The sequence below is a fragment of the Ambystoma mexicanum genome, chromosome 4q (genome assembly GCF_040938575.1).
Source record: "Ambystoma mexicanum isolate Mex_15411 chromosome 4q, UKY_AmexF1_1, whole genome shotgun sequence".
NCBI lineage: Eukaryota > Metazoa > Chordata > Amphibia > Caudata > Ambystomatidae > Ambystoma > Ambystoma mexicanum.
Genome location: NC_090928.1, coordinates 880,705,059 through 880,725,949, shown reverse-complemented (window position 1 = coordinate 880,725,949; position 20,891 = coordinate 880,705,059). Strand labels below are relative to the sequence as shown.

Genomic DNA, 20,891 nt, shown 5'->3' with positions numbered 1-20,891 from the left:
CCTTTGGACCTTTTTGGGGACAGATTATGAATTCCGAGGATATCAGGAGACTAGCAAGAGTACTGGAGAAAACCATCAACCGTACCACTGACATACTCTATAACATGACTCTAGAGCAAAAGGCAATCATATTGGTGGCGCTACAAAACCGAATGGTATTAGATGTCATCTTGGCTGAGCGTGGAGGTGTTAGGGGGATGTTGTGCACAGACTATGGGAATGTAAGAACCAAAGGTACACACACCGGAAAGAATAACCAACGAATTTGTGATGAAGGAAATTTCCGCCGCAGATCTTATGACAATTGATATATCTGATGAATGTGATTCAGGATGTATGGACATTGAGACGTGGAGTTACTCGTAAAGCGGCTAGTTTTTAGTTTAGCACTTGGCTTACCAAAAGGAGGGTTTGTTAAACGGATATCATATTGTGTCTCCTTTTGTTTTATATTGGCCTAAGCCTAGTCGCTCTATGAAGAAAACTGCATTGCAAAGTTCCGATTTTGGATCTACTTTGCCGGCATTTTAGAATCATCCGCCATTTTGATTTCCGTTCGTACATTCTCTGTTCTAATAATGGTGGACTGTGTTTTCAACTTGCAACCATGCCTGTCGACCTTTGAGTTCTGTTAATGTTATGTTATGTTATGTTATTGCAATTTATAAAGCGCACGGTCGCCCTAGGGCATCATGGCGCTAGAGAGGAAGACTGCTCAGTGAGAGAAAAGATTGGAGGAGACGCCAGGAGCTAGAATAGATTAGTTTTCCGAGCTCTTCTAAAGCACAGATGGTTAGAAATGGCCTTAAGTAACGGGGGGAGAGTGTTCCAAAGTTTGGCTGCGGCAATAGAAAAAGCTCTGCCTCCAAGCCTTTCCCGATTAAATCTAGGAACGATGAGTAAGTTAGAGGAAGCAGAACTGAGATCCCGATAAGGAGGGTATCGAGAAAATATAGACTGCAGGAATTGAGCTCCATGACTGTGGATTGCCTGATGGACGATGCACAGTGATTTAAAGTGAATTAGCTGAGACACCGGAAGCCAGTGAAGTTGGCGAAGTACTGGTGAAATGTGAGCACCATAGGGAGAACCGGTGGCTAGCCTAGCTGCAAGGTTCTGCATACGCTGGAGTCGATGAATAAGGCCGATGGGTTGCGACAGATACAGCAAATTGCAATAATCTAGCCGTGTAAGGACTAGCGCAGCCACCACAGGAGGGCGGAGAGCTTCCATGATCATAGGCATGACCCTATTAAGGACCCTGTTCTGATGGTTAGCAGACTGGCGAACGGCTGTAACCTGATTGGACATGGACAAAGAGGCAGAGAGAATAACCCCTAGGTTCTTCACTTTGCTAACTGGACCAGGTAAAGGGCCCAGGGAGGAGGGCCAAAAGGCAGGGGTCCACAATGAGAGGTTGGGGGGACATCCCACCAACAGTACCTCCGTCTTATCTCCATTTAGCTTTAACCAATTCTGATCCATCCAGACCCCAACTGCCATAAGGCAGTCATGGAGGCAGGCTGAGACCTCAGATTGCTCCTGATCCAAACGGAGCAGGATTTGTGTGTCATCCGCATAAGAGTAGCAGTTAAGACGGTAAGAGCGGATGAGACAAACCAAGGCCCAGATGTATATGTTAAACAAAATCAGAGAGAGAGGATCCCTGAAGGACACCACAAATGAGGGGACAAGAGGGGGAGAGAAAGGGTGGCATGGTGATGGTCTGTGTGCGATCTGAAAGAAAAGAGGTAAACCAGGCAAGAACAGAGCCAGATATTCCAATCTGTGACAGGCGAGCGAGGAGAATGGGGTAGTCAACCGTGTCGAATGCAGCAGACAGATCTAACAGGATCAAAGCCCCAACTCCGCCTGCATCAACCAATCTGGTCATGTCGTCCTGTACAGAGACAAGCACACTTTCCGTGCCTCTCCCAGGCCTGAAACCAGCCTGGGCATGATTAAAGATTTTTGAGGATTTCAAAAAAGAAGACAGAAGAGGTGTAACCAGATTCCAAGAGTTTAGAGAGAAAAGAGAGCAGACTTAACGTTCAAACTGACCAAGAGCCGACTGTTTAGACCAGGTAATGAGGCCTTGTACTGAGCATGAACTGTTGTCCCAGCATTGTTTGTGCTTGCAAGACTAATCCACGAATACACGTCTAAGACAATGCAGAGTAAACGCCAAGCGTGGACATAGGCCGAACTCAATTGTAAACATAGTTGTAAAAGATGCTTGTTGTAGGATTTGTGAACATGCACTGTCATTGCATCACCGCGGAAATACAAACTCATGTAATTCTTCTGCATATTATTGTATAAGCTGTATGTGAACTAGGCACAAACTCTAGACCGCAGATTATTAACATGTAGAGGGGCGGGACAATATTGTTGAGAAAGTATGAAAGTATGAATGTCTAGATGTCCAGCACTCTCTCTTCTCTCTCTGACGGGCTGGTACTCATTGTGGGGTGTTGAGAGCCAGATAGCTATCTGTATCTTTGTTTCTTTGTGAACTGCACAGAATAAAAAATCTGTGAATCTTTACAGCCCATGTGTGGTGTATTTCCTTTTTGTGGTACTCAGCCTCGATATTTCCTTGTTTTTACAAGTTGGGACCACACTGCATGCCTGGGCCCGACTGTTGCACGCAACAGCCGAACCCTAACCCTATTATAAATGACTCCCAGTGTGGGGCTTCCCCGGGTTGGAGCCTACACACGACACAGCCCTGGCCCAGCACTGGGGGGCTCTGGACTACCAGCTATTAACAGACATCTATCCTGATGGAAGGTTTGTAGACCCACAGACATGGAAGCTGGGCCACTCTGGGTCTGCGTTGGGGACCCTGCAATACTATAGGCTACGCGCCGCATTCAGCGTCGTGTGGCCTTCCTTCCCCAACAAGCTCCCTGACACCCAAGAGCTTTCATACATCGCCGATTCGGGCAGTGCTCGCGGCGTGGTCTCCTCATTACATAAATTGTTGTTGGTGGGCGGCCTGGTCCAGCCCTCAAGGACACGCAATGAATGGGCAGAGGAATTGGGCCTGGAGGTCTAGGATCACTTATGGGAACAGATGTGCTCACACACCAACAAAGTCTCCACCAACTTCCGCCATCGAGCTATGCAGTATAAATTCTTGAATAGGCTGTACTACACCCCTCTCAGGATATCGAAGTTTGCTCGCACCAACACACATTCCTGCCCCCGCTGCAAAGCAGAGAACGCAGACCATCTGCATATGTTCTGGACATGCCATGAACTGGGTGAATTTTGGGAGGAGATCCTAAGGACACTGACTGAGATCATTGGGACTGTCATTGATTCTGATCCACTGGAAGCCATGTTTGGGGAATGGAAAACTGACGACATTAAATGCATGGCTAGTTTTCCTAATATAAGCTACATGGTGGCCAAAAAATGTATACTTCAAAGCTGGAAGAGTCCCTCCCCCTGACATTTCTGAAGTGGCTAAATTTGCTTACATGGTCCCAAAACTGCAAAGAAGAGTACCTAACTAGGCTCCTCCCCACTTGCGCTCCAGGAACACATGGGCTGCATTTAACAGCTACATTAACAGTCAGGAGGAGAGTTCATTGGAGGGTGGCTCGTCCCCAGTCCCACAATGAAGCTTTTAAACCCTGTGGTACATCATGTCTTATTGCTCTTTCACCTGCTATTGTATCACACTTGCAGTTGTTGTATTGCTCTTCATGTGTATAATGAATGTACTGACTGCATTGACGTATGTGTTTGTTGTAAACCTCTGCCAACAAAAATAAAAGTTTTAAAAATAAAAAAATTGACAACCAGACCTGTTTCCTTTGTGGGCCCAGCCCAAAAGGTCTTGGGGTAAAAGTTTCAGCTCAGAGAGAAAAACGATTTGCAGTTCACAATTCTGAACGTCTAGCATATTGCATTTACCCACCGTGTACAAGTGGACTACATTTCACTACTGCACCAGGGCCTGTAATTCACAATATAATCTTTCTTTATATACCGTATAAACAGAAATAAGTTCACTCTTGGCATTTTACACAAAATATGCACAGTTACATAAGAAACCAGTGTTCATTTATGCAAAAACAAAATAGGCCTTTCCTTGTAACTGTTGTAATTTCATGTGCTGAAATCAAGGCATTCCTCATGAAGGCAATTTGTCATTCAACTTTAATTTTCAAATGTAATGCATCATTCCTCCTTTTTAGCTTCCAAATGCACAGTATTTCAAATGTATTTTTATTTCCATGTGCACTGTTGCAGCTTTTAGTCTTTCAAAGTGGGTATTTACACAAAGTCAGGATCTGTAGTGACCCATGTCTTTTGGAACCCATTTGACCCAGTGAACAGTATTCCAGTTCTAAGTTGCACTTTCTTCTGCTGAGTGCCTGTACATTTTAAAAGAGTTGAGGGAGGCCCATTCTCGCTCATTCACTAGGACTTATGTTAAAATCAGTGTTCTGTACAGGTTTTTTAAATTTCAAATGGAACTCCACACTTAGCCAGCTTGACTTTCACACTGGGGCCTAGCATGGCCTTTCCATCTCCGTCGCTCAGCGGCTGTCTTTTTAACACACAGACCCCCCAGCCCGGATCTTTGATTCAGGTGACTCAGAGAAAAGAACAAGGGAAGGTTGTTTTTTTTTTCCTTTTGGCTTTGGTTCATTCCTGTCCTGAGGGAGTGGGCCTCGGGTCTGCACTCCACTCTTTTCAGAATTTAGGGTTCTGGTCCTGGACCCCTCCCTTTCCGGTAACTCCAACCTCCAAGCTGTAAAGGCAAGGAGTTATGGAATCTGCCGAGAGTAAAAGATAGGTCAAGTATTTCATACTTCTTTCCCCAGCAAATAGGGATACAACTTGGACAACAAAACAACAGTTTATACATTGCAACCAATTTTTAACATTCATTTAACTTGACAGACACAATTCAACAGCATTATATTTCTCTATTTGTGGTACATTCCTTATTTGTATAAATGGCTTTACTCCCTGTTAATGTGTGATATTCTCCATCCGGGTTTCTATCCTTTCCTTTCATTCTTCAGGTTGTTACTGGGCTCTACCCTCACTGGTTTCTTCAATCAGTCATAACACCTGTATGGGGTGACAACTCTTCAACTGATTGATATGAACCCATTTCTCTTCCATATGTTCTCCTTTGGGGATGCAGATCTTATAGTCGACAGGTGAGATTTTATAGACAATTTCAAAGGCACCGCACCAAGAGGGGAGTAACTTCCACTCCTTGGTTTGATTCCTTTGGAAATTGTACAGGAGGTAGACCCTGTCTCCTACTTCGTACTCCTTCTTGGTAGTTTTTAAGTTGTAGTAGGCTTTCCTTCCTTCTGCCAACTTTTCTAAATTGCGCTGAGTGTAAGCAAAAGCATGCTGAAGGTGTTACATACATTTTCAATGTACTCATGGGACGTGGACATATTGATAAGGGTCTGCTCTTGAGTTTGGTAGAGCAGATGCTGAGGTAGCACCATTTTTCGTCCAGTCATGAGCTCAAACACAGAAATTTTGGTTGCAGAAGGTGGCATGGACCTGATGGGCATTAGGACAAGCGGTAATCGGATGTCCCAACTTGGTCCAGAGTCACAAACTTCTACCTCTCAACTCCCACACTCGAGGATGGTGGCAGGCAATGTGGAGTTTTTTCTTTACCCCTAGTATCTCCCACATCTTGGTCATCACCTCGCAGGTAAAATTACTTCATCTGTCTGACTCAATCCTTTGGGGAAGGCTGAAACTAGCGATGATGTGATTGATCATTAGCACAGCCGCTGTCTCTGCCCTACAATTTGGGGCCGGGAGACATTCTACCCACTTGGTAAACAAGCATGTTATGGTCAACATGTACTTGATTCCTCTAGAGGAGTGAATCACTGACCCAATGAAATCGAGTTGCAAATCCAACCAAGGAAGTGTCATACCCCTTTTCTGTAGGGGAGCTATGTTTGTGAGAGAACTTGGCTGAAACTGAGCACACACAAGACACCACTTTAAGAACATGTCGAGGTCCAGGCCCCATGTGTGGCTAATATGCAAACTCACACAAGATTTCTAATGTTGTATGAAAACCCCTATGACTGGCACTGGTCGCGTCATTGGTGTGACATAACATCAGGCTTCGGAATGAGGTAGGTATCACCCACTGTTCACATCCAGATATGGATCTCCATACCAACAAACCATCTTGGATTCAAAACATTTTGGAAAAATTCACCAACAACCAGAGATCCTCCTTCCCAATATGATGGCATTCTGTCAGAGAAAGTTCACGGTGTCTTCAATATGTTGATAACATTTCCCAATAATTGGATCCTCTTTTTGTGCATTAATCAAATCTGTATCTGAGGTTTCTTTAATCCACTGGGCAGTTGAGCGTTAATTTTTGGCATAGGTGTGGGACCTGGGGACAGCAGCGACCTGGATTTCTCCCAACAGGGATTTGGTTTCTAGGAGATCCCTGTGATTGGCTCTGGCTTTGGCCAACTGGTCAGTAATTTCCTGTGCTTGAGCAGTTTGGTATTCACACACTGCATGCCTTGATTTTTCCAATTAATCAGGTGTTTCACAAACCCATTGTTGACATAATCTGAATCAGTGATTATGATTAGTTCTTTGAGTTGGTGTTGCACTTCAGTGAGGATGGCTTGATGTACCGGACTACTTTGGGCGCCTATCTTGTAACCAGCAGAGGGTTCTGGGGCATCATTCACCCAGGCATTCCTAATGCCAGCCACTAGTTTATTTTCCCTATGATTGTCAACATGGTAGGAGCACCCATCCACATAAACTGTGGGTATCCCATGACACGTGTCTTCCTCATAGACTTTGTGCAGGGAAGTACGGTATGCCTCCATATTGTTGTTGGTCCTTAGACTTTCATCCTCAAGACAGTTTTCTTGAACACAGTCGTGCAAGTCAGCCAATGCTTGCGCTAGAGGACTCTTCTTGATTCGGCCATATCTGACCTCCACAGGAAAGCCTTGCATGGACAGAATCCAGGAAGTAATTCTGGAGTTACTCACATTCCCTGTTCATATTCGGTTACTTTGGAGATTGTTCATGGGTTGGTGAGTAGTCTCCATGATGATGTGCTCCCCCTGGATCAATGGGAGGCAATTCTTCACCGCCCACACCATTGCCAGGAATGCCTTTTTGCAATCATTGAATTTTTCCTCCACAGAGGAGAAAGTCTTGCTCACGTACAAGATTACTTTGTTGACCTTGTCATGCTTTCGGTATAATACTGCACTTAAGCAAGTATCTGAGAACCCTGTTTCCAATAAGAATCCCTTGTTCTTTATGGGGTAAGCCAAACAAGGGGATTGGGAAAGGCTTCTCTTTAGTTGTTTTATTGCCTCAGATTGTTCTGGACCCCACTCCCACTTGACCCCAGCCTTTAGTAGATGGACCAAGGGTTGGGTGACCTCTGCTTAGTCTTCAATGAACGTATGACTATAATTAGTGAGTCCAAGAAGGCTTCTTAGTTCTTGCAGGGTAGTAGGGTCTTTTAATTTCAATAATGCTTCCACCTTTTTTGCCTGGGTACGGAGACCCTCAGGGGTGATTTCATGCCCTAAGAAGTTCACACAGTTCTCACACCACTGTGCCTTCTAAAAGGACAGTTTTGCTCTGGTTTTCTGCAACTAGTTCAGAACATAATATATTTCAGCTATGTGTTCCACCACAGTTGAGCTCTTGATTAAGACATCATCTACATAGGCCAGGTTTCCCCTTTTGCCCAAATCAAGCATGGCCTTATGTAGGAAGATATTAAATGCAATGCCAGAGTTTATGTATCCAAAGTGGGTGTGGGTCCATGTGCTTTCTAAAAGGACAGTTTTGCTCTGGTTTTCTGCAACTGGTTCAGAACATAGCATATTTCAGCTATGTGTTCCACCACAGTTGAGCTCTTGATTAAGACATCATCTACATAGGCCAGGTTTCCCCTTTTGCCCAAATCAAGCATGGCCTTATGTAGGAAGATATTAAATTCAATGCCAGAGTTTATGTATTCAAAGTGGGTTTGGGTCCATGTGTATTGCTTCCCCCCCAAAAGGTAAAGGCAAGCTTGTACTGGTCTTCTCTACTCACAAGTACTGTCCAGTAACCGTTGGTCAGGTCAATGGCGGTATACACCTTTGACCCTTGGACCTGGGCCATTCCCTGACCGATGAGGGAAGAAGCGATCTTGACATGTGGACCCGTTTATTTAACTCCCTTAGGTTTGTGCAAAGTCTCCATTGACCATTGGGTTTGAGTATCCCCAGTACTGGGTTGTTAAAGGTACTATGGATTGGATGAATTATCCAACAGGATTCTACGGTTTAAGAATTTCTGTGAGTGACTCCATAGACATGAGAGGTAACCGGTATTGCTTCACAAATACTGTAGCCATCTCAGGGTCCGTAGGTGTGGTTGTTGAATGTATCTCTGTGTGTCCACAATCATACGAATCTACCACAATGATATCCTGAAAATCCAAAAACACCTGTTTCAGCTTCTGCTTTTGCTCCTTGGTCTCACAGGTATCAGCAAGATTGATTTGTTATTCACACATCTGCTTAAAGCCTGGAACGATCTCGGGCATGGCAATTTCTACGGTATCCTCCAGTTGGGTGGAGAGATCTCTTGTTATGGTGTTGGCCTGGGCGTGAGGTTTCAAGGATTGGAGGTAGTCACTGTTGACTCAGAACACAACCTCATCTTTCCTGATGTCACAGGTCACCTCTTCCCCACCATAAGGGCAGGAAGAGTAAATCAAGAAATTCCCCCTTGCCTGGTGAAAATCTTTTCTGAGGGATACCTTTGTCGATATGGAAGCAGTCATTTGGAATTGGTCCAATGACCTCATTACCTAAATCAATAGAATAATGTTGTGTATCAACTGCCAGTCCAATAAAGTTGTATGTGCCCAAAGTAATACTTCGAGGGTCGCTGTTATCCAGCAATATTCGAATGGTGTCATGTTCTAGGTCAACTAAGGGTGTTGGATGTAAATACAAACCTTGCTATTGGATATGATAATTCAGATTTATATTGGAGTTCTTGTTTTTGAGGTTCTTTCCTTGCTTAATTTTTAGGGGAATTGTAAATTGTCTCACCTGTCCTGGGATGGTAACATCTTCTCTCACTAGAACTTCAACGGCATACAGCAACAATTGAGCTGACCAAAATGCTTTCTCAGTGTTGTCAAATCCCATGGGGTTACCCCCCAGATGGGACCAGGCTTTGTGATTAATTAGGTACAAATTAATTGTGAATCAATTAAGAATGTCACTGCCTAAGTAAAAGGTGGAGGGGACATTTCTCAAAACCCAACAATTATGTTGTATACTTTTTACAATTTTTTTACAACAATGGACATTTTTAGCATGCACCTGCTAGAGATCTTTTGGAATTTGCACTTTCGAGGCCCATTTCCCACTTACCATTCAATTTAAATGTGGGAATGGTCTGATCGTTTTGGGATCGTTTGGGAGTTTCCTGAAAAATGCTTTGCTGATGAAGCTTCTTCTGTTAATCAGGCATACTCTGGACCAGAACAGGCTCCTTCCCGTCACTTACCTAAATGGGTAAAAACAGCTGTTCACCCTTTATCAGAATGTCGCTCAAACATTGAGCTGGTCTTTCTTCGTCTTTTGTCATGGGATTTGGGTTTTCTTCTGATTGTGGATTGGTATATAATTTCAGAGTATTTCCTTCCAGTGTGGAATACCATTTAAACCTGGGAGGGAGGTTGATCTTCAAAAATGGAGAAGGGTTTCCATCACCAGTTTGCTCACCTACAGAAATGACAGTGATGTCTGGGACATGATTGTTCCTGAAATGGAATTCTATTTTGTCAGACCGTTGTTCAATCATGTAGCATGTGCCAATGGAACTCACATAGATTGTGCTTTGTTTTAGTTTGATTGGCTGGTTAGTGTGAGTCCAGAGAACTTTGTTCACACAGGCAATCAGGGGTGATAATCTCCGAAGGAGGTCATTCCCCAGCGACAAGGTGTGCCCTCTGGAGTGACGACTATTATCAGGTGTTTCACCCTATGTCGTCCAATTTTGATCTCCAATCCGCAGTCCCTTCGATGGAAATATCATTCCCATTGAAGTTTTGATGTTGTCCAGGAAGAGGCGTGAGGGAAATTTGGTGACTCTCCCCCTTCCTGAATTTAGTTGGTCAAATGCCTTTTTGGAAAGGTGGGCAGCTTGGGATTCAGTATCCACCAGCGTTGATAATGCACACTGACCCTGTACCTCGACGCAGGCATGAAATTAAAATCTCCCTTCCCTCTCTTCAAGGGGGCAAAGAAAATGTGCATTTTGTGCCAGCTTGGCAGTTAATTGTTTTATTTTGTACTCTGATACTGTGTGATCTTGGACAGTTTTCTGTGTCGGAATTTGGGAATCTGTAAAGAAAATTTGGCACCCAGATACCTGTGGGATTGGGAAACCCCCTTTTTCCCCTTATTGTTTGCTGTCCCCCTTTTCATGGAGACAGTTTACCGAACCTGTTTGTGGGGAGAATACCTTTGTGATTTCAGGGGCATCTGGATGGCATTCAGAGGCGTTGCTAGGGGGGGGATAAGAGGGCTATAGCCCCTGGTCTTTTGGTTGTAGCCGTGTATACAATCTCAGGAGCTCCAACCAAAAGGTTAGCTAGCCCCCAGTCCTGACAGTTCTGACATTAGTGTAGCCCCGGGTCTTTTCAGGAGCTAGCAACGCCCCTGGTGGCATTGTTGGGGTTTATGAATGTGTTGCTCTGGGTCAGTCTCCATACTTACCACGTCGAAATCAGGGTCTTCTGGGACACATTTTTCCCTGGGAGAGATCCCTCTATCTCTGAAAGAAAAGATTTTCTTCCCTGAATTCTCCAGGGTTTCTTCTCCTTTGAAATGGATGATGCAGGCTTCCTCCACGAAGTTGGTTATCTTTTGCTTTCGATTTCTCCTACTTACCCTCTGTTTCCTATGTTCCAGCTTTTCGGGGGTAGTAGATTTATATTCAGGTTCAGAGGTTTACAGGGGTTTTGTTCTGGTGGGAAAGGAAGCTTCTTCTAGGGCTTTGCATCTCGCTTTTACCCGGTCCCCCTCCTCTGGAACCTGTTGGTTGTCAGAGGTTTCTTCCCGTCATTGCTCCGGGGCACCAGACCTGGGTGTCGAGTTATTCTGGCTAGCACTTTAAAGTGGGGGGTTCTGCTGAGTCCTCAACATGTGACCCAGGTCTTGAGTTAAATGTTGGACCAGTCGCTCTAGTTGTGACATTTTCTCTGGTTGATAGGGAGGTCTGGATGCTGCTCCCAGAAAGGGCACATATGTGTCTTCTCCCAGAGTAGATCGGGAATTGGGTGTTTCCCTGATAACCTTCCACGGTATCTAGTGTTTCCATCAAAAAAGTTTCAAGCAAAACCTTCTCCATTGAAACCTATCCATCAAAAATATATGCATCAAATGCATGTATGAGATGGGTAAAGGGTACATTTTTGTTGGGGTGGGTTTTTACGGATAAAAAATGGGGGTTGGGTGGGGGATCCCCCTTCCAAAAAAAGAAAATACAAAAAAATGCATTTGATGCAAATATTTTCAATGGTTGGGTCTTCGATGCAAAAACATTAGTTGGAAAGTTTTAGATGGAAAGACCATAAATCCCTTCCACCCTAGGTCTCCCTTCTCACTGATTCGAGAATCTATTGTCCTGAAAGTGGGGAGAAAGAGGAGGATTATTCTGGAAATTGGGGTTCGAGGGGTATCTGTGAAAGAAACTTAGGTTGGGCGTGCAGTATTTCATCCTTCCTAAGGAAGTTCTCAGGGCCGTTTTGAGGGAGGTTTCCTGAGGCAGTACTTATCTGATTGGACCCCCCTTTAGCTGGGGGAGTTCAAACATACCCCAAGATGTGTCTGTTACCCTTGTATCTGGGACTGATATAGGTGGCAGGGTCATATGGAGCATTGGTCTGGTACCCTGCCTGGCTACCACCCGATTGGGTGGATCAAAGGGTCTCCTCTCCCTCCCATTCTGCTTGATGGTAGGAGGAGTATTTTTAGGCCCCTCCGTTTCCAAGTGCAATGAGGGAGTATTTTTCACTTCAGCTACCTTTGCAGCGGTGGGTGCGCTTGATTGTTTGGAGTTTTTAGGATTGTTTTTGTTTTCATAGTGGTATTGGACCTCATAAATCTGGATGGACTGTGCTATCACCCAATACAGGGTCCCTCGTTCATGGAAATTTCTTACTATTTGGGTCATAATGTATTTTGTGAGCGCATGGAAGTATGTGTTGAAGAACTCCCAGCTATTCGTGTTCACCCATCTAGAGGTCTGAGCAAATGCTTGCTTCAGCTCCTCCATGAACTTTCTAGGTGCTTGGTCTTGCCCACACTGCAGGTTGTAGTCCACCATGCAGGCCTCCTGAAGATTCCCGTGAAAGTAGAAGTGTTTTAAGATGGCCGCCTTGTAGGTGGACCATTTTTGGGGATCTTGTTCTCCAGCCCTGCAAAGAAGCTGGAGTATGCAGAGAAAAATGTTCATTTGACCAACTCCATGGAGTTTCTATCATTCTTAATACCAAGTGAAGTCATCATTTGGTCCTAAAACTCAAGATTATCCCATACTAAGTATTTGGCGTTCTTATGGTAGGGAGTCATAAAGCTCTTTGTGGACATTAACTGCCGAATTGTATCTTTCACAAGACCTCTCTTCTGTTTGGCAGATTTTCTTTTCTACTGCACTTGAGTCCACTCACCCTCTAACTCAGAGCTGCTGCTATTGGTGGGCCGCTCCCTGTCCTCTAGGAGCTCCCTATCTCTATGAGACTGGGAATCCCTCCCAGGATGACAGGGTATGGTCTCTTCTCCCCTGTGGTGCTGTGGGCTCTCAGGGTCATTTCCCTTGTACTCCCCTTTTCGCACAGGGCAGTGCTCATCTTCCTCATCCCTCCGTCTGGGTATGCTGGGGAATTCCCCCCAGCTCCCTAAATGTGTGGAGGTTTTTAAGATGCTCTTTTGCGGTCTGGACTCTGGTTCTTCTCTGTCTGCAAAGCAGACCAGGTGGTCCATTTGTAACTTCATTTTCTGCCAGTCCAACTCTCTGATTTTTTCATCATAGGAGCTCTCCTGGTCAGACATACATGCCAGGGTACACTGGTCCGGCCACCTTCCCTTCTACTGTGTAGAGATGAATATTCATCAATATCCGATAAGTACTGGCCTTCTGGCTCAGTTGGACTATGCCTGGTAGAGTCCAGCTGCCTCATGTTTCTCTGTTCTTGAAAACTGCCAGGTATGAAGTCAACTGCACCCTGTACATATGAGGTGGTGAGTTGGCTTGAGGCCCCTGCTAGAGAACACTTTTCCATACCCTGACTGGTCAGGTGCCTCAAAGCCTGTTTGTATTTGGCTATATCATTTTCCAACCTCTCACATTTGTTTTGCTCAGTCCCTATCTCTTGGTTACATACAGAGGTCTGAGTTTTCAATTCTGGCACCAGAGCTTGAGTGGCTTCTAGCACTTTATTTTGTGCCATTAATCAGTCTATTAGTCCCTTGTACTCTTCACAATGGGACTCATTTTCCTTCTGCAAGGCTTGTATTGTCTGCACATATTCTGATCTTTTCTTTTTCAGGAGACTAATCTCCTCCCCTTGTGCAATTTTGGCCTGTGTTGCCTGCTCTATGGCAACCTCAGTTTGCCTCGCATGTTCTATTAATTTAGCATTTTCTAGCCTCATGTCAGTCAGTTCCTGAGAACATAACTTGCTTTTCTCCACATCCATCCTTAAATGACGCACTTCCTGAAACAGGGCACTATTCTCTTGACTTAATTTTGAACGTTCTTTCCTCAACTGCTCTATCTGCTGTTTCAAGGTGTTCAGATCTTGGTGCATCTGATAGAATTCACTTTGAGAATTAACCTAATGGCTGTTTTCAGCTTTCAGTTGTTCAAACTGTGCTTGAAATGTGAAAATGTCCTCTAAGCAGGGTCTATTGTGAACAACCTGCTCATTTAATTTGTGTTGAATTAAGATCAGATTTTCAACACATTCTTTAAACTCCCCTTGCAGTGCAGAAAAATTGAGCCTCCCGCTCTGCATTTCCTTGCTGTTGTCGCTAACTTGTATTTTGGCTTTCGAAGAACACTTTTTCTAATTTTGACTCTGAATTTTGTCTCTGTTGTGTTTTTTTGTGCTTTTTCTTCTAAATGTTTCAACTCTCTCTGGGCTTGAGTCCAGAGCTCAGACTGGTTTTGCACAGAGGTTACACTATCCTGGTATCTTTATTCCATGATCATGCTGTTAGCTGAGACATTTTAATTTGCCCATCTTTGCATGTCTGTGCCATGTAAAGGTTGGTCAGGGCCTGCGCTAACAGCCCATTATCCTGCCAGTTATCAACATTTGCAGAGGTTACCTCCTGCACCATTTAGCTTGCCATATTTCACCTTCTTGTTCTACCCATTCACCTTTAATAAACAATTTGGATACGAGGTGCTTCCTGGCCATATTGATCTCTATGGTGCTCATTCTGAAAGGTGCTCTGCACCTGATATACTCTCTATGCAAGGGCAACAATCTCAACCCTGTTCCAGCTTGGTTTCCACTGACAATGACAACTCAAAATCAACACTGTTTTATCAATACACCACCCTGAAACTCAGGGTACAGGTCTGAACGGCACCATCCCAATGCAACACAACGTTCCATCCACTGCAATGCAATTACACCCACATGACTAGTATGCTGCCACTGCCAATGGCCTACCCAGTTTCACCCCCTACCCACTAATGGAAAGGGATAAATAAGGTAGCTCCCCACAAAATTGATCGCTTTTTGATTGGTCTACTTACATGGGAGGCTTTGGTCAGGGGAAACGTTCCTCTGAGGACAGCACAGATCTGTTCAAGGGCTTTCCGTCATGTATTTTCTCCAGCACCCAGGCTCCTTCTGGCTCCTCTGGTGGGGTCCCAGCTACCTTCTAGATTTGCCTGTTACTGTCTCCAATGCAAGGTTTGAGGACTCTCTGCTAGTTGTTCCTTACAAGAGTCCATCAGAAAGCTATCCCCCGGAATAAAGTAACAAGCCTTGTTCTGATGCAAATATGCCCTCTTATAGGGTTGATGACACAAACAAAACATTGCAATAATTCCCATGGTAAGGATTGGCTAGCACTCTTCCTTCACCTACCACCAAGACACCCACTGGCTGGTGAAAGGACCAGAAGTTGGGTGATATATAGAAGGTAGGCTGAGGGAGGAGAAAGAGTTGTCATCTCAAAATGGCAAGAGGGTTTAACCTTTTTGTGTTCTGAAAATCTCATAACATGACAGCTATGCTAATTTTTCAGATAACAACATAAATCTATATATTTTTGGATTCTACATTTATTACACACACCCTTCCCAGGCAGAACCACCATTTTTTGTGGTTTGCTACTGCACCAAAATAGTTACAACTCTGAAATTACATACTTCAAACATTAATTTCACTGTCTATTAGTCTATCAATATTTCTAATTCCTCATATTTATGAAAATGCCAGATTCATACTTGTTTACATGGTGCCAACTGGATTTCTATCCCCTTCATAATGAATCCTGGGTGGGCTTTATAGGACACACAATGCTCTTTTTTGTTTAGGAAAATGTCTTCTATGTTAAATCAATGGCAGTGAATAATAGGTGCTCACAGTTTCAGATGGCGCCATCCCATTCCTAAGTTTCTATTTCTCCGTAAGCATGTGACCACCCACCTGCTCGAGCCAATGTTTATCCTACCCTTTTCTCCTGACCTTCAAAGGGTCTTTGTTTAGAAGTGATGCAAATTTTATGTGAAACCTGAACTTAAAGGTCATTTCTGTTTGGTCATGTTATCCGTAAATCCCATAATTTCAATCTTCTTCTTTGTATATTTTAGCATTTAGATTGACAACCAGACCTGTTTCCTTGGAGGGCCCAGCCCCAAAGGTCTTGGGGTCAAAGTTTCAGCTCAGAGAGAAAACAAGTTGCAGTTCACAATTCTGAAAAGCTAGCATTTTGCATTCACCCACTATGTACATGTAACCTTCAATACTACACCAGGGCCCTTTTATTCACAATATCATCTTTCTTTATATACTGTATAAAGAGAAATAAGTTCACTCTTGGTATTCTTCACAAAATATGCCACAGTTACATAAGAAACCAGTGTTCATTTATGCAAAAACAAAAGAAGGCCTTTCCTTATAAATGTTGTCATTTCATATGCTGGAATTAAGTCTCTTTATTCCTCATGAAGGCAATTTGTCATGCAACTTTACTTTTCAAATGTAAGGCATCATTTCTCCTTTTTAGCTTCCAAATGCATAGTATTTCAAATGTATTTTTCTTTCCATGTGCACTATTGCAGTTTTGAATCTGTCAAAGTGTGCATTTACATGAAGTCAGCATCTAAAGTGCCCCATGTCTTTTGGAAACCATTTGACGCAGTGAACAATATTCCAGTTCTAAGTTGCAATTTCTTCTTCTGAGTGCCTGTACATTATACTAGAGTGGAGGGAGGCCCATTCTCGCTCATCCACTAGGCCTTATGTCAAAGTCACTGTTTTGTGCTATCTTTTATATTTCAGATGTAACTCCACACTTAGCCAGCTTCACTCTCACAATGGGGCCTAGCATGGCCTCTCCATCTAAGCTGCTCAGAGACTGTTTACTTATTTGAATTCTTATATGTCACACTACATGCCTGCAGGCCTCAGGGTGCACATGAAACAATACAAAACAAAATAAGACAGATGGAGAGGAAGACAGAGGGGAGACCAGGGCCCAATCAATCAGTGGAGTAAAGCAAGATAAATAGCGCATTTAGTCAGGAAGGTGATTGAATAACATTTTCTTCAGTCCTTTTTTTAAATCGACCGTTGTAGTGACAGTTTGAAGAGTCAGTGGCAGAGAGTTCCAGGCAGTCGGGCCATGCACATCAAAGCTGAGTCCACCTGCTCTGGCCAGTCTGAAGTGAGGCTGCACAAGTTTACGTTGGTTCTTAGATCAGAGGGTGCGCAATGGAGTATAAGGCTTGAGCCAAGCAGACAAATATTTAGGTGCTGTGTCGAGGATAAATTTATGAGTCAGGGTGAGACTCTTATGCATCACTCTGGGCCTAACAGGAAGCCAATGCAAGTCCCGTCTTGTCTGCATAACATGTGTGTGTTTGGAAATATCAGTGATAGCTCACACTGCATTATTCTGGGAAACCTAGAGAGAGGATAGAATATTCTGAGAGCAGCCGCTCAGAAGGCTGTTATCAAGGCACAAGTCTATGAGAGTAATAGTGAGGATGGCAAAATTGTCATGGGACACAAAAGGTTGAATGTTACCACCAGCTTGTTGACATGACCACAGGAGAATCTGTGCCGCATATTGCTTCATAGTTAGCTCAGAGTCATGGGTAAGACCAAGGGTTTTCACCTCATTCTCCAGAGGAATGACAGTGTTAAGAATGGTAAAACTTGCATTCTCCACAGATAAGGATTTGAGATTTGGTGCAGTGGTTACAATAAGAAGCTTGGATTTAGATGTGTTAAGTGGCAACAAATTGATGGTCATTCAGTCATGAATGGCAGTGTAGATCTTATTGAGATTAGCTAGCTCTGTGTCATATTGTCCGGAGAGTTTCATGACAACCTGGGTGTCATCAGCATAATTCGTGTACTGGACACCCAGGTCATCCAGCAATGTCAAAAGAGAAACAAGGGAGATGTTAAAAAGAGAAGGAAAAATGCAAGACCCAATGCACCGCACATGTGATATGAGTGGGCCTAAATTGGGCATCCCCGCTAATGACTCTAGCAAGTCATGGACCCAAAAAAGAAGATATCCATGAGAAAGACAAACTGGAACAGACAACTAATAATTGTAATTGTTCCACCAGTATGGCGTGATCAACAAGATCAAAGGCTGAAGAGAGATCCTAAAGCATTAAAATTGCAGGTTGGCCTTGAGCCATGATGTTGAGCAGATTGGCCTTAAGATTGAGTAGGGCTGTCCCCGTGCCATGACAGGCTTGAAAACCAGACTGATGAATCCCCAAAATGTTATTTTCTCCAGAAAACACTGGAATTGTGCATAGGCCTCCTTGTCCTAGATTTTAATGAGAAATGGAAAGTTGGTGATGGGGCGGTAACTATCTGTAACAAAAGGGTCAAGATTCTCCTCCTTCAGGAGGGGAGAAATCCAAGCCTCCTTGAAGAGGGGGGACATAACCTTCTAAAAAGGAGTGGTTGACAAATTTGGTGACCAAAGGACAGAGTACTTCAATGCACTTGATGAAGAGATTGGATTGACAAACATTCATCCAATCTTTTAACAATACAGTCTTAAAAAATGTCTTTTTACACCACAGAGGGATTCCGCTCATCTTTATCATGAACTTTGCTACCCAACAAAAAAAGTGTGAATGATAGGGGGAATCCAAATGTCTCGCCAGAATTTGTGAACAAATGGGCATTCAAGAACATGATGTACGATCCACATAATTTACCACAGGACCAGCAATGCCCATCAGTACCATATTTAGTTATTAAGTAATCTCACTGGGGTCAAAAAGGCTCTATGCAGAAAGAAAAATAGGTTTTGTGAAATATTAAGTGACATATATAGGGATTTAACCCTTGGCCATAGTTGTTCCCAAGCTGCATCATCAAAGTGTTCCCCACAGTCAATTTTCCACTGAGGTTGGACAGCCCATCTTTCGGTGGGCGAGTCAGTGACACCCAACAATTTGTAGAAATGAGTGGATCGAACATTAGAAGCTCTGGTCATAAATACAACTGTTTCAGGGTTGGGAGTAAACACATTGTCAGTGAAATGAACAAAACAATGCAGGCAATAATTCACTAATTTGTTATAAAAATTAAAGGACGCACTTTAGATTGGCTAGCCGATTCCAAATGTTCTACCATCTTCCAATCCAACTCCCCTTCGCCTTGGTCAGATTATAATCTTATCATATTCACCACTAGCATCACTACCAAAATTCTGAAACAGCCTCAATCAACATCTCCAGCCCCTTCCAGAAACCTTAAAAATATCAACCGAGACAGCATGTTACCACTACTCACCTCTATCCTAGAACTAGCTCACCAGGATAGTGACCCCTCAACCTTAGTTAGCCATTACAATGAAATTATGCTTGCAGCTATAGATAAAACGGCTCTGCTAAAAAGTAGATTAAACCCCGAGCTCATGTCAATACTTGTTTCTCCCCTGACCTTAAAGCTCTTCGAGCATCAAAAAGTTCTGCTGAAAACAAATGGATCAAATCACCAACTCAAGAAAACAGATTTCAATTCCAAACCCTAGCTAATAACTATAAGAATGAAATCATCAAATCTAAAAGTGTAGTTTACAATCAAAGAATGTCTAATGCCCAATCTAACACCAGAGAGCTTTTCACTATCCTCTGTGAATTAGAATCACCAGCACCTACTCCAGATTTTAGGATTAAAGATGAACAATGGTGCTCCAATATATAGAACGTCCTCGCCAACAAAATTTCACTACTACAAAGGAAAACTGAAAAAAAATCCAAACTTAACCACCAACCACATTCCTTATCCCAAAGATGCTTAAGGCAATCGAATTTACCTTTTCCCCACTTACTACCTTAGACACAATCAACATCATCAAAAGTTTAAAACCATCTAGATGTAAAGGTGATATCTGCCCTGCTACCCTATCAAAAGATTGTGCAGCTGAACTGGCACCGTTTGTCACCAGTATCATCAACAGTTGGTTGACCTCCAACACACTCCCTAATGACCTAAAAACAGCCTGGGTCTTACCGTTGCCCAAAAAACCTACCTTTGATCCTAATATCCCAACACATTTTCATCCCATTACTACAGTTCCCTTCTTACTTAAAATATTAGACTGTGTAGCCTATCTGCAAATACAAATACATCTAGAAGATAATCAACTCTTGGGCTTAAGACAATCTGGTTTTAGACCAGGTCATGGCACCAAAACGGCCTTACTCGATTTGAAAACTCAAATGGACCAGCACATAGACAAAGGAGAACTCTGCATCCTCCTGCTGCTAGACCTTACGGCAGCGTTTTATTTGGCCAACCATGAAATAATATGCCAGAACCTTGAAACTGCAGCCCAATTCCCCCTAGACTCCATCAACTGGATCAAATCATTTTTATCCAACAGAACCATGAGGGTCTTCTCGGACACCTCAGCAGCACACTTTAACCGGTAACGTGTGGTGTGCCACAGGGCTCGTGCATATCACCTACACTCTATATTGCTTTCACCAAGCTTTGTTTGATAAACCTGATAATATGGGTATCACATATACAAACTACTCAGATGATACCCAAATTGTCATACCGATAACCGGTTGTTACAATACTGACACTATAAATTTAAACAAAATATACCTTGCAATCCAAGCTTGGATGGCACTCAACGAATTATGCCTCAATAATGATTAGACTGAGCTTATCCTCATCGAAAACAAAACAAAACTTAGTAACCTCCCACAGTACTACAAAACCTTCATTATCGATGTGAACACCATCCCAGTGGCCACTGAAATAAAAAGCCTAGAGGTTTATATTGACTCCACACTTTCACTAAATAGACAGGTCAATGCTGTTGTCTCATCAGCTGCCTATACGGCTAAACTAATAAGAGATAGCCACTCCTTTCTCTCCACAGAAAACTCTATCACCTTTGCAACGGCTTTGATACTTTCTAGGATTGATTACTGCAACTCTCTCTTTGCAGGAACCAGCACTAGAAACATCAAAAAATTACAAACTGTACAAAACAACACCATAAGAGCAGCATTAAACAACCCTATACACAATCACATTTCTTCCTTTAGAATGAACATTCACTGGCTTC

General features: G+C 43.3%; 1 long non-coding RNA gene across 2 annotated transcripts in view; it reads right to left on the bottom strand.

The window, feature by feature from the left end:
- Window positions 1-3,915: 3,915 nt before the first annotated feature.
- LOC138468053 (uncharacterized) overlaps window positions 3,916-20,891 on the bottom strand; it is a 146,141-nt gene continuing 129,165 nt past the window's right edge. For both annotated transcript variants that reach the window (XR_011268190.1, XR_011268191.1), the window contains one exon: window positions 3,916-4,796. This is a non-coding gene — a long non-coding RNA (uncharacterized lncRNA). The remainder of the gene's footprint in view (window positions 4,797-20,891) is intronic.